General features: G+C 34.2%; 1 protein-coding gene across 11 annotated transcripts in view; it reads left to right on the forward strand.

Moving 5' to 3' along the window:
• The window catches only part of Dmd (dystrophin), a 2,486,572-nt gene that overhangs the window by 1,626,867 nt on the left and 844,427 nt on the right, over positions 1 to 15,278 (forward strand). The gene's annotated exons all lie outside the window — the stretch shown is intronic.

The raw sequence follows: 15,278 nt of genomic DNA on the forward strand, positions 1-15,278 counted from the left end.
TGTAAAATATTTATTTCAGAAATATGTAACTCTAGGCATAAAAAGGTATAAAGAGTGACTTATTTTATGGGTGTGAAATTAAAATATGCTTAATTTACTCAGGTGACAACAATGAGTCTTTAAAGAAGTAGTTCTCGGTCTTAGCTACACATTTGAATCAAAACTAGGCAGCTCAACAAACAAAACACAAGATGACTAGGTGCCACCTGCAGAAATTCTGATTTAATTTGGTTGATATGAGGCCTGTGAATGGGATGTTTTCCTCCCCTCTTCCATGTGTTAGTGTGTCAGTGGAATGAAACCCAGGGCCTTGGGCATGCTAGGCGAGTACTCTGCCATTGAGCCCCACCTCTAAACTTGGAATGGGAATTTTTTAAAGCTTCTCTAGTCATCTTAGTATACAACGTAGGTTGACCTGAGGCAAACTTAAGAGCATGAGAATTCTAAGAATTACCTGACCTAACACTCTTATTTTATAGATAATGACTATAAAACTGAAGAAAGTAAACTGACTGGTCCAAGATCAAATATACAAGCGATACAAGATCTGTAAACAATTTGTTATAAAGGGTAGTTTGTTGATTCTCACCAATTCATGCATCAGAATTTTCTTTACAATTTGTCCAATTCAAACAGTTCTTTGCAGCAGTACTTGACTATGGTCTTCTAATAAATTTATTATGTGGGTTATAAAAGATTAATTGAAAAAGAATTGAACTCACACTGATAAATGGAAGGTATACAGCTTTCAGCTTGTAAATGACAAGCATCCCTTCCCTTTTCTCTGGATTTAGGTGACGTTATTACATTGGTATAGTTCGGCTTGTTGTTTTCCAGAGTTGATATTGATTCTGAGATAGTTCACCATTTATTGTCATTGCTCATTATCTACTTCAGCATTAATTCATTTATTTACTACTTAATTCAACATATTTGTATTGTTTTGAATCCACTATGTGCCTGCAACTTTACTGTGTGCTAAAGATGCTACAGTGAACAAGAGAAAGTCCTAAATTTCAAGGAATCACATCTAGTAGTTGCTGTCTTGAAGATCCCCTTACATTTTTGTTTGTAATTATTGAAAGTTCAGCACTTAAAATATGCATTTTGATTCAGCTAGATAAGATTCTTTATGTTTCCATTGGCTTTCTATTTTTGTTTCTAATTTCATTAAACAAATCTACACAACTCAGGACTTACAAAGGGTATGATGTTCCCTGTATTTGCCTTTTCAATGATGTTTGGAGTTCATTAGTGCTCTTTGGACTTTGGAATGATGACCACTAAATAAACGATGTCTATTTGTTTCTGGAAAATCTCCCTACATTTTCTATAGCATTTTTCCCCTGAACGTATTTTCTGATATTCACTATAGTTACTCTAGTGGATAGATGATGATTATCACTTAACCTTTTAAAACTGATATTTCAAAGACTCATGCTGTCTTGATTACATTAGCACTAGCACTCTTGACAAAATTCTGATTCACATTATTTTCCTCTTTGCCAATTTCTACTTGTGGTTATGTGGTATTCCATGGCAATTATAAATCCGTGGCCAATTCTCTTTTGTTAAATGGCTCCACAGTCATGTTTATCACTTTGGACTGTTTTTGTCCTTTAGATGTTTCCCTGTTTCTCAGCAGAGGAAATCCTAGGTAGAGAAGCAATGGTAATCAAATGCCCTGTGTATGACTATGTTATTGGAATATATAGAAAAATAGCAACAAAGATTCAGCTAACAAATAAGTGAGGTTTTTAGATTCACCACAAATTCTGTCCCTGTATGAAAGACAGTTAACACCTAACTGCAAAGTTGTACTGTATCAATTTGGCTGTAACCTTTAACTAATGTGAAAATACGGAACTGTGTTGAGGAGTTCACAAAAAAGAAAACTCATTTTTTTAATTGTCATCAATTAACATTTACTGAGTGTCTATTCATGAGAAAAACTTAATTTGTTCTCAAAGAGAACTAATTTATGTACTGTTATTCTTTCTTTGTTTCTCTCTGCCTCCCTTCCTTCTTTTGTTCCAACAAGAAAAATATACAATGCAATTTCTGGTTAGCCAGTGCTAAATTCTAATGTAAATCTCCAAAGATACACCATAAATCATCCACAAAATGTTTAATTTCTCGAATTTTTTATATTTTTTCTTATTAGAAAGGTAATAAATGTTCATTATAGGATTTGAAAACTAAGGGAAGGTATGTAAAAGACAAATAAAATTAGTCATAATCCTACCAAATTATTGACATTTTTGCATATATTTCTCTTTTGTTTCTAATCCATTCTGTATGCTAAGGTATCTTTTCAATTGGTAGACTATCCACTAATGATTTTCAAATTTGTTACTCATCTTTCACCCTGAAGACATTTTTTACAACCTCTTGCCTCTCTATAGTAGATGAATAAATATGTAAATGAATAAATGCAGATTTAGTGACTTCACAAGCATGTACATGAAGGCACAAACACCCTCACACACAGGTAAATTAAGAACTTTAGGAACACCATCCTCTCTCCAGAGTCACAAGTGAGTTGAAAAGCAATGAAGGGAAGATATTGGTGGTGTTTTTCGTATTGCACATGTGGCTCACAATTTATTGTTATTATTAAGCAATTATTTGAAGCTTCATAGAAATGCCCATGGCCCTTTGGAATTCTATAACTTCTCCTCAGTTCACATTGAGAACTGGCTAACAAGTGAATTTCCTGACTTGGTCTTTTAAACCAGCTAGAGCAGACCCATTGAGGTATTGTAAACACAAGATGCAATGGAGAGATGGATGGGGAAAAATTCATTTCCCTATACATGCTCAGTTAACCTGGAGAAATGAGGTCAGATATAAAACAAGTACCTGCTCCTGTATAACTCGGAATAAAACAGTTTCAAAGGATTAATGACACTTGACTGCTGTTGTGCCAATGACTAAGGTACAACTTCAGGCCAATTTTTCGCAAGTTAGTGTGAGTCAAAGGGAATCCTGTTGGGGGTGGGGGGAGCCCCACGCCTTGTCAGGTGCTAAGCCCATAGAAGGTTAATGAGAAAAGGAGGCCTCTTGCCAGACTCTTCTCCAGTTGATACATGAGGTTATTTGTTTAGACTTCTTAAGATTTTTCGCACCTGTCCTACCAATTTAAGTTCCTTTTATTGATGATAGAGGGTTCCAATGGGAAGTAAAATATCTAAGGGGGAAGAGATAGCATTTGTGGGAATTTTGCCTAGGTTATTTTATCTTTAGTTCACTTGCAGTTATTTTACTTTTTATGTTGTTGTCTTCATCTTGTTTACATACAGTGCCAAAAAAAATGTACTTCAGACCTGTCACTCCTATGTTAATCACAGCTGGAAAAAAACCTGAGGCCCTTGATTTCCAGTTTAACTGCAGTGAAATCTCTCAGGCATTATCATGGGGAACTAAGAAATAAAAACCAAAGATTTTAAGATGCCGGATTTCTATGGCTTCTAACAGTTGTCATTTTGGGTGTATAAAACTATTCAGCTGTGAACTAAAACAAAACTGTACTCCAGAAATAAGGAAAGAGAAAGAAAAAAAGAAAGAAAGAAAGAAGGAAGGAACGAAGGAAGGAAGGAAGGAAGGAAGGAAGGAAGGAAGGAAGGAAGGAAAAACAACAACTACACAGTTTTCATGTTTAGTGGATGGAATTTTATGGTAGGAATAGCAGGGTTGTTTTTTTTTTTAGCTAAAATTATCAAGCTGTTGAGTTGGGTCTCTAATACATCCTGAAGAGCCGGTGTTATTTACAGTAACCATGCTATCCTTTTAAATCCTGTTGTTTCCCTGCCTGTTATCATCCCTGACAAACTCTTCTAGCCTGTTCTCTGTTTTCCTCTGTTTGCTTCCATTTATTTTCCTGAACACCCAGCTGAGCAAAGATTTACATAACTTTTGTCTAAATAAAAGCTGTACAGTTCACTCTTTTGGCCAATATCACTAACACTTTTGAGGCACAGTTACATTTTCTTACTTTAGTTCCAGATTCTGTTTAATTTCCTGTTTTTTTTTGTTTTGTTTAGGGGTGTGTGTGTGTGTGTGTGTGTGTGTGTGTGTGTCTGCATCTGGATTCCTGGCTTTGTTAAGTCTCTCACAGACTCCCATGAAAAATCAGAAACCATGGCTACTCAAAAGTCATTAATAATGAGATTTTTAGCTACTGTTTCTGCTTGTAAATTCTTTGTTTCACATAATATAGTCCCAAAGACCACAGAGAATTCAGCCTCGCTTATCTCTGTGCTGCAGATGATGGTTTCTAGCCTTGCCCAATCCCAGTGCAGCTTGCTTGCCATCCAGGAGTCGATTTTGCTTCGATCTGACATTAGTGTATTAAAAAGATTGGAGATTTACAAGCAACAATGTTCTTATTAGAAAAGTAATCAAGGTTTAGAGCCTGTCTGCCATGAAACTCTTCCCATCTGAGAAAAAAAAAATGGCAAGGGGTTGGCTGCCACTGACCCAAGCACCTATTTAAGACTCTCCCCTGTGATAAGAGAACTAAAGTGATTAGCACACTGATAAGATTTTCCTAAAATTATTTATGTCAGAATTATTCTTTCACCTCTTAATTATAGTCTTTCACTTTTCCCAGGGTCTTCTTTCTACCTCTGTAACACATTTAATTACCTATATTCCCCAACCTGTACCATATTAAATTTTTTGTGGAACTTTTATAGGGTAATTTATTGGAAGGATGGCCTTGAGTGTCATTATGTTCAATGGATGCCCTATTTCGACAAAGCGATGGCTAAATTATATTGAAATATTTTTAATTCCCTGTGCTTTTGCTTGGGTGTAAATGCAAATGTATTCTTCACATTTGTGATTGAATTGAACTTGAAAAGTACTGCCATATTGATTCCTCATGCAAACAAAATATAATTAGATTTTCCCCAAACTTTACAATCTCCCAAGAGATTAGCTGGTTTTGTACTGCGAAATTTTGGTGACCATGAAGAACAATGCCCTATCGTAACACTAATAAGACTTTTTTTTTACATTGGTAAGGAATTATAATTTCTCTCTAGTTACATTTTCATTCATATAAATTCCTTTTACCCTCTGTCCCACAAAAGTTAAAGATATAAGAAAAACAGCCAGAGTAACTTAGCAACTTAGTGAGACTTGTCTCAAAATTTAAAAGAACTGGGGATGTAATTCAGTGTGAAGGTCCCGCATTCAATCTCCAGTACAGAAAAAAAAATCTAATAAAAGAAGGGGAAAATATATCCTATAACCTTTCTAATAATACATATTTTAATATTATACATTTATTTTATAATGATACAACTCAGGTGAGATAATTGAATAAGTATCTTTATCCACTCTCTAAGATTTCTTTCTCATTCACCAATATCTGATTGGAAGCTACCAGAATCTTATATATGGAAGAAATCATAAGGATACCTATGATGCATATAATAAAAGAGTTTTCCAAAGAAAGTAATATACTTTATTTGTTTCTACAAGTTATTTGAAAATATTATAGATATATCCATTTAAAAATATTATAGACATCAAGAAGACCATTTATATTCTTTGGCTTCTATGAGAAAGGCTCTCTGCTAAGCATATAAAAGGAGATAAAATAATATTAGGACATGTTTCCTGTCCTGCTCTCAAGAAAATATTATCTAAGAAAATGATATTGAATATGGCATATAGATAGCCGTATAATGCACATTGGAAATCTGAGGCTAGGGAGATTTTTTTAAATTAAATATAGTATGTGATATTTAAGTAACCCTTGGTGTTTAGTTAGTTTAGAATCAAAAAGATGGACTTTCTTACAGAGGAAGGTTGGAAATAAAGTATAGAGATGGAAAAGTAGAGTATGCACTTACCTACTCCCTGGACCCCTACCTATAGAATAAAAAATCCCATTATATAATGGATACATCTACCAGGATATTTACTGCAACATTGCTCATAATGGAAACAAAATAAAAGAAAAATGGAAACAGAGGCTAATTTACAGGAGGAAAAGCATTGAATACATTTCAAACTTCTAAGCATAGACTCTTAGCCATTAAAAAGTATGATTTTGAATATAACTGTTGACTAGAAGACATTAACAAATAACACCAATTACAAAAACCACAAACATTAAAATGTGTACAATAAATTGTCTAGTTCAAAATATAATCCTGTGTCTAATATGTACATTTTCTATTCTCTACATGATTATATAAATTAGAGAAAAATATTGAGTGTAAATTTATGAAAATATGTACTTGGATCATTTTAATGGGAGAAATTTTGATGTGGACAGTATAAGAAAATGTTAAGCAAAAGAGAGAAGACAATAGCGAATGCTTATACATATCTATGTAGCTATTTAAATTATATGTATCTATATTAAAATATTACAAATTAAAAATAAAATTGCAATGCTTATTTATAGCCAGGAAAGAAGGATAAATTCTGAAATATAGCACCAACATTTATGACTGCATTTTTCTTTCCATATTTCCAAAGAGTTCTAATTGCCTATTCATGTAGGCAATGCCCTATTTTTTTTTTTTTTTAGTACTGGGGATTGAACTCGGGTCTTTGCATTTGCTCAACAGGCAGCAAAACCACTGAGCTAAATCCCCGGCCCTGGCAATACCCTAATTTTAGCATCTCACTTCACAATTTTTTATTTTTTGCTTCCTAATACAAAATGTCTTCAAAATGTCTTTTTAAAGACATTTAAAAATGGCTTTTAAAATTTTTATTTAGGTATGTTTGAGACAGTGTCTTGCTTTGTTGTTCAGGCTGCCCCCAAACTCACTAGGTAGCCCAGTCTGGCCTCAAGCTTATGGTAATCCTCCTGCTTCGGCCTCTCAAGTACTGGGATTACACCATGTGCACCACCATGCCTAGCTTAGCCACCACTTCTTATCAGGATATGTCAGTTTATTCTTTTAAAAATTAGCTACACTAAACCCTTCATCCCCCTCTCTTCATATTTAGTTTTGATTCTCTCTATTGAAGTTCAACTTTCTCCTTTCAGATATCTATGAGTTTCACTCGCCTGCTTCCCTCGGGAGTATCTCTTAGCTCCCTTTACTGTTGTCACCAGATAGAGTCAAAGGAGGTCTCCTGAAGAGGAATGGGGACCTCAACTCACCCTGGCTCACTGACTTGCACAGAAGAAAAGCACTTCTGGATGACAGTGAGAGTCATAGATGGGTTCATCAAGCAGAGTTCAAGTGCACATTCAGGAGGGAGCAGGGGCTCACAAGGAGGAGGCACACTGGAGGAGTCTGGGGGAGGAGGTATAGAAATGTGTGTTCTAGAAGGTATCCTTTAAGGTGGGCGATCTTAGATGTTTTGCCTAAAAACACTCTTGGATCCTTTGAATTTGTTTCTTCATCTTACTGTCAGGTTGCTACCTGTTTACCTTATCAACCAGGTTAATTTATGGACTTATAATAGCCTTAAGGGATTTGAGTGTGATTGGTCTAGGAGAAAATAAAAATGAGCCTAGGGAGTATAAATATGACTAGAGAATTTTTTTAAAAGCCCATGAAGCAAAGATATGGAATCTAGATATGGATAACCTTGAGTAACTTCATGTCCTGAAGTTGCACTTTTCTTACAAGTGCAATATTAAAGTTATGATTTTCCTCATCGCCTTTCTTTTCTCTTTTCCAGGTTATTCTCTTTTATTTTAATTGCCAGTACAATAAAATACTGGCAAACTTATAGGTATCAATTATACATCTAGATTTCAAATATTCTTGTCCACAGAAGCATGAAAAATTAAGAATTGAATGTAAAATAAAATTATTTTCCCTGTCTCCTTTCTACTTTCTTTTATTTCTTCTATTCTGCCTCACTGTGGCTACCCTAACCCTCTCTTGTTTTTACTTTCCATCCTTTTATGGTGCGTTTTAAGTCTCTTCATTACCTTTATGGTCCTATGATATCATACATCTATTTTCTTAAATATTACCTATTTCCCTCACCAAATGTACAGTCAGTAAGAGCTCATTGCTGATCCTCTGACCTAGAGTAGTTCTTGCTACCTAGTGTGCACTGATTACTTGTCAAATGAACTCTCAAAATCAATGCTAATATAATAGCTAAATCCATTGGCTTCTCTGCCCTTTGATCCTGTTCAGTACCAACCCTATTCTTTTTTTTTAGCTTGATATCCCTTTTATTTCAGTAATATACCTAGTGTTTTACTCCTACCCATATTTATTTCTACATCCTAAGTTCAGGCTTGTTTTTTCATTCTCTCTAACTTCATTTTCTGTTTCATCCAGTCTCTTGGCTTTGGGTATTCCATTTTTTTAAATCTCTATTTCAATCTCTATCTCCAGTCCTATATATGTAAACTACTAAAAAACATCACCTTAGGACATCTCTCTATTATGGCAATTTCTATAGGACTTAAACAAAATTCGTCCAACCTTCTGCTCCATCCAACCACCTCCTCCGATAGTCTTTTTCCTAGGGTTCAAACCCCTTTTATCTTATCCTTTGCATGCCATACTTTTACTACTCAATGCCTCTTTTTCTTTCATGCTCTTCCTTTGAGAGAGGCGTCACAGTAACTTACATTGTAATGCTTCTTATCCAGTTTCTTTGCCTTCACATTCTGCTTTCCAATCCATTTGTAATACTATTATCAGCCAAAAACAATCATTTTTATCATGTCAGTTATCTGCTTGAAACCTTAGTAGATTTCCTTTGTTTATAAGATCTGGTATAAAATCCTAATTCTTGGTATTTGAAGTCCATTCTAATATAATCTTAATATGACATTCTCATAAATATAGAGCATTGTTTTTCACTAAACATGCCATCAAGCATATAATGTCTCAAAACATATTTGGTTTTCAGGAAAACTCACAAGTTATTCTTCTATAGACTTTTGTTTGCCATACTTGACAAGACCTCTCTCTCTCTCTCTCTCTCTCCCTCCCTCCCTCCCTCCCTCTCCCTCCCTCCTTCCCTCCCTTTCTCTTTGAATACCAGTTTTTTGTTTGTATAACCCAGTGGGAAATTAATCAGATATAGCCAAATCATGTCTTCTATAGCTTTGAACCTTTATTTAAAACTTTACTGAACTTTTTATATGCTTAAATTGTATTTCTTAAGATATTTTTCAACTTCTAGAAAATATTACTCTGATCCTATATTTATTTTAATTCAGATTTAGTAGAGTCCTTTACCTGTGATAGGAATTCAGTAAATGCATGCTAACCTAAGTCAATAATGCTTTTGTCTATTTACTCTGGAGAAATACTGGCACTGTTAAAATTATACTGCTTGATTTTGAGTAACTGAGTCATTTTTTAAAAATTTACTGCTTGCTTTACATTATTCTCTCATAATCACAGTTTAAGTTGCTCTTGTGTATGTGTGTATTATCTTGGGAAATGTAAAAAGGTTAAAAAAGCAGATATCATCATATCATAAGGGCAACATTAATGTTAATATAACCCTTCAACTAGTATGGTGACCACAATAATGTACATAGACAAAGAGAGCATTGTATTTTGTTAACACACACTTGTGTGCTACTCTCCTGGTATGGAAAATAGCAGACATACTTTAGGTGGGAAATACCATAGGACATTCAAAATAATGCCTTAAAAGTGACTCAAGAAGGAGCTGTTCGAATGAACTATGTAGTAAAAGGACATTTTAAATAATATTAAAAGCTCACCCACGATGCATGTGAAGTGTTTAGTTAAAAAACGTAAAACAGAAAAGACTATAAAATAAATTTCTTGCATTATATTTTTCTATTTTTCACTTATATTATGAAGATATTCAGCATCAAAGAGTTTATTCAGAAGCCATTTTTGTATATATCTTCTAATAAAAGCACAAGGTCAAAATGATTTTCATCACTGAGAACCTGAAAAGAAATTCTTTGTACAGTTTTTCCCATGAACATTTCTCTAAGATGAATGTACAGTTTCAACAGGAAATGAAAATATAATCCTACAGTTACTCTCCAGCTTTCTTTTTTAACTCTTATTTTAGATCTTCTTTTGGAATAAAATAGGCTCCTCACTGTGTACACGTTTATTTGGGAGTTGTAAAAGTCTTCTCTCCATGTTTGTCCCTATATTAGTACATTTTTATCCTGTGTTCATCCATTTAGTCTTTGCCACCACAACCAAACAGATAGATAAAAAGCACAAGAACATTTCTTTCTTGTTATCTGTAGGCAAAACCTTAGTAGGAGACTGTAACTGCTTCAGGTCTGTCAAATAAACACATCGAGTTTTCTCCACATGTTGAATAAAGCAAGATCTCTCACTTAAATTTAAAGCTCTTTCCAAATTTGCTTTAAGAACATTTGTGTGGAACATTTAATACAGTATTTAAAAGCCCACATGGGGCTAGAAGTTGGAACTGATGGGTAATACAAAATCTCAACTTCATTAATTTAACTTTTACAGAATTACTGATTTACGTGTTGGTTAATTTTATGCATCAACTTGACTGGGCCAACTAGTGCCCAAACATTTGGTCAAACATTCTGGATGTGTCAGTGATGGTGTTTCTGGACAACATTAACATTTGAATTAGTAAAGAGAGTAAAGCAGATTGCCCTCCCTTGTGTGGGTGGGTCTCATCCAACCAATTAAAGACCTGAATAAAACAAAAAAAAATAGATTAAAAGGAAGTCCTTCTGCCTAGTGGCTTGAGCTGGGATATCAGTCTTTTCCTGCCTTTGGACTCAAAATGAAATCGTGGCTCTTCTTGTATTTCAAGCCTCCAGTTCTTGGACTGAAATTTCCACCACTGGCTTTCCTGGTTGCTGAGCTATTGGGTGCAGGTTGCTAGAGTCAGCCCTCTGTATCCATGATGGCTTCTACATGCAGAGATCCAAACAAGCGTGGGTCTAAAATAGTCAAAAAACATTGTGTCTGTATTGAACATGTACAGACTCTTTTTCTTGTGGTTATTCCCAAAGAATACAGTATAAAAACTATTTACACAGCATTTACATTACATTAGTTGTTATAAGTAATCTGAAGATGATTTAAACTATGCAGCCTAGCGAGCATCTATAGATTTTGTTAGCCAAGGACTGAGTCCTAGAACCACACCCCCTTGGTTAACTCTTGGCTATCCTGTGTTTCGAGGAGATCAAATTGCTCATCTTTGGACTAAGTCTCTACAATGAGCCAATTTTTCATAATTAATCTGTCTCTTCTATCTTTCTAATAGAATTTTTCTGAATATCACTGATTACTCTTTAATGTTATAAAATTGGAATAAAAAGTAAGCCCAATACTTTATAGGGTGTGTGAAAGTTTTTCAAAGGAAATATGTTGCATGGACTGTTAAACTCTACAGGAATTTAAGATAGCATAACTCTTAACATTATTTTTAAATGGCATTTTTCTTTGTGAAGCTGTTTTTTTTAAACTTGTGAAATCTTGTTGCTGTTTTACTCTGGCTAATACTCTAAGCCAAAGACATAACACTTCATAAGTCAAAACTTCAGATATACCTGGCAGCTGAAGGTGTCTTGAAATTATTTTCCTTTGTAGTCAATGTTAACCATTGTTCTCTAGTGGCCACTGGACACCTGAACAAATAACTTTCACACTTTTCTTGTATCTCCAATATGGGGACTTTATGAAATCATAATTTTAACATTAACGATAAGTTCAAATGAATGTATACAATTCTCCATAGTTATTTTCTATCCTTAGAACTGGAAAAAACATCTAAGAGCAGCTGAACCTACTAAATAGGAAATATTGTTATGCCAACATAGAAGGAGAAAAAATATGCCTAGAATGTTGGAACCCTTTATACAAATAAAATAAATATTTATTATGAAAAGATTTTATTCTCTATTATATGTTTTTACAAATGTTCTCTTAGCACCTTTCTAAAAGCCGTAAGTTGCCCCAATTTAAATGAATTTGCCTAATGCATTAAAGATCAACCAGGTAACTTGATGTCATTCAGTCACAATAAAATTCCTTCGAGACTAGGTATAGTTTTTTTAAATCTCCAAATATTCTTTTGGCTTTTGTGTTTGTTGGAGTGATTGATTTTGAACCTCCATAGTCAAAAACCTGTAATGAGAAAGATCATTCTGACTATAACAGCAATTCTCAGTAACAAGGAAGCCACTTTGAATGAGCTGAATGTTACCCAGGATAGATGTACATAATCTGCTACAGCAGAAGCCAGGCCAATACAAGCAGGCTCTGGCATTAGGCCTAGTTCTTGTTACCATTACTTTTCTTTATTAGGGACACAAAGTGATTGCCTTTGTTCAGGGCTGTGTTTCTCTTTTATATATTATAGCAAACATTTTGCCATTTACAGAAGGAGGAAACAGATGTAGTGACATACCTTATGGGTTTCAAAAAATCAATTCACTGACATCACAGGCATGGAAAAACATTTCTGATCCCCTGTAAACTTGTATTAGAGAAAAAATTAGTCTGAATTGTTAGTTGAAAAACTAAAGTCCAAGCATCGTGTCTTTGCAAAGGAGGTCCCAGAACGATGGCTATGTCAACATTTGTCATTCTTCTTGCTAAAACCAAAATCTTTAAAAATTGATTTAAAAGCAATGAGTAATTTGCAATATAGCAGTGCTTTCAAATAAAGCCAGTACCTAAGAAGGACAATAGATAATTATCACTAATAATTGAAGGCCACTATTTACTATTCCCACTGCCTTTTACCATCATCTCATATTTCCAAGTTAAAACTGCTCCTGAAAACATAGGGATTATTAGAAGACAGTTCTTATCAAGAATGCGTAATAGACCAGGAGGAAGATAGAAATTAAAATGAAGGACCAGATACCCGTAAGATCTAATTTTATCCACACAACAACACTAGGTGGTAGCTGCTAACATATTATATTTTAAATTCTATAAATGAATAAACCAAGAGAGATGAGAAGGCTTGTTCAGAGTTATATAACTGATAAATTAACAAATTTTGTCTTATAAATCTCACTTCTCTGTACTTTGTATTGAATCAGTTACTGGCATATCTGTGATAAAGCACAGATTTCTCTTAAATTTAAAAAACTAACACATTTGAATTCAGTCTGATATATAGAATACCGCTTTCTCAAATGAAGCAGTGTATATCAGCTTTTTGGAAGGCAGATGTGTGCGAGAAAATAAACAATGAGAGTTATTAGTAAAGCAGCTTTTTCAAATTAATTGGGAGTTGCCATGGTCACCACTAGTTTTTAAACAAGAATGGTATATTTCAATACAACAAGATAGACAACACAGGGGCACAGCTTTTGAGTATAAAGACCAGAGTACGTGAATATAATTGTAAAAAAACAAGATGATAAGCAAATGAATTTAGGAGTAGTGGTCAGCTAAATCTTTTCACAAAATATCCATTTAGGCATTTACCCTCAACACTCATGAATACAAATAAGGGTCTTATTCTTTGGCAAGTCATGCTGACTTTTGTAAGTGATTCAGTAGTGATTTGGGATAATAGCTCAATTGCAAATATTGTTTTAAATGTCTCATACTCATGATGCACAGATATAGTGATATATGGATATAGACTCAATAGAGATTGGCCTCCTCTTTATGCACATGTATAGACACACTGCATTTTTATCCTGTAATATGGCTTGTGTTTAGATGTCCCCTGAAAGCCTCATGCTTTCTCAGAGGTGGTAAATATAGAGTGTGTGATTGACTCACGGTGGGGCCAGGCCTGGGGGCACTAGGATTAAGGGTGTAAGTGCTACCTGCCCTAAGTAGTCTAAATAACATAAAAGGGGCAGAAAGACGCTGTTAAAATCTGTTGTCATTTTTGCTGCTTCTTCCACCATGAACTGTAGCCCCTCTGCCACCCTACCGTGGAGCCAGCCAATTATGGACTGAAACCTCTACGAACTGTAAGCCAAATAAACCTTTTCTCCTTTAACTTTGAGTGTGGGGTATTTTGTCACAGCAATGAGAGAAAAGTGCCTAACACATCCTAGAACTCAAACACTGTCTGAGTATATTTTTCTCCATGTGAATGTGTACACAGAAATACTGTAGTATCAGCTTTGTGCCCATTTAAATTTATCTTTAAAAATTTGGAGATAGGCATTATGGAGATTTCATTTTTTAAAAATAATTTTCAAAGTTCTGCATAGGAAGGGTTAAAATTGCAGATAAGTGCAGTACTTAAAACAATAAAGTGCATAGTCCTTCTCCCCAAAAAGTTGTCTTTGTTAATAGGCCTTACATTTGCTTTTAACCTTTTGATCTCTTCAGTTTTTTTAGTACATTATATTTATAATTCTACCATCTTTTATTCAATATTTGCTCAATGTTTTTAGAAATTGTATTCATTATATACTATTAATTTTATTTGTACATGTAATATAATAAAATCCCAATACAATTATAAATAGTTAATTCTTCTCCTCCAACTATTGGGCATTTGGGTCATTACTATGACCATCCTCTTATATGAATGTGTATATTTAAATTCATTTCATGATACCCTCTCCTGCACTCCATTCTTGTTTTTCTTTCTGATTCTTTTTATTCAGACTTATCAAACTCTTTCCTGACTAGAGAATTCACACGTTCTATTTCTTCCATCTGGATAGATAATGCCATCATTCTTTCTACATCACACATTTCTGGGTACCTAAAGTTAAAACATAATCTAACAAGTCTTTAATTATTGAGTGTTTTTTCCATTATTCCCTCTTATAGTATCCTATGCTCTTCTTTCATATCACATTTATATTTATTGTGTGCATGTTCTTATTTTTTCACTGTCTATGGCCATATTGAAATGCCATAAGGTCAGGAACTATCTGATGTAGGATGCAGTACTCAATAAATATTTATTGAAAAAACTAATTAATCTGCTTAGTCTTGCAGACAAATGTTTCTGTATTTTTTGCTTCTCTACATTTTAGCATCTAGAACTAAATTGTCAATGTTGGCTATCAATTAAAAATCTAAATGTCAGTGTTTTAACTAAGCATGAAAGAGATCTGTCAGATTAATCCATACGTACACAAGAGTTACTCTGTAGAAGCAACATAAGTATTTCCCTAAAAGCTTATTTTCATGAACTTTTAAAAAGCAAATTCTTCTCTATAAGCATCCATGCTGAGAAGTTTCTCTCTCTCTCTCTCTCTCTCTCTCTCTCTCTCTCTCTCTCTCTCTCTCTCTTTCTCTCTCTCTCTCTTTCTCAGAACTACAACCACAGCCCTTCTTTTATTTTTTATTTTGAGTCAAGTTCTCACTAGGTCGCCCAGGCTGAACTCAAACTTATGA

Source organism: Heterocephalus glaber, unplaced genomic scaffold, assembly GCF_053883595.1.
Source record: "Heterocephalus glaber isolate CG9 unplaced genomic scaffold, H.glaber_assembly_v1.0 deba00001547, whole genome shotgun sequence".
NCBI classification, from domain to species: Eukaryota; Metazoa; Chordata; class Mammalia; order Rodentia; family Bathyergidae; genus Heterocephalus; species Heterocephalus glaber.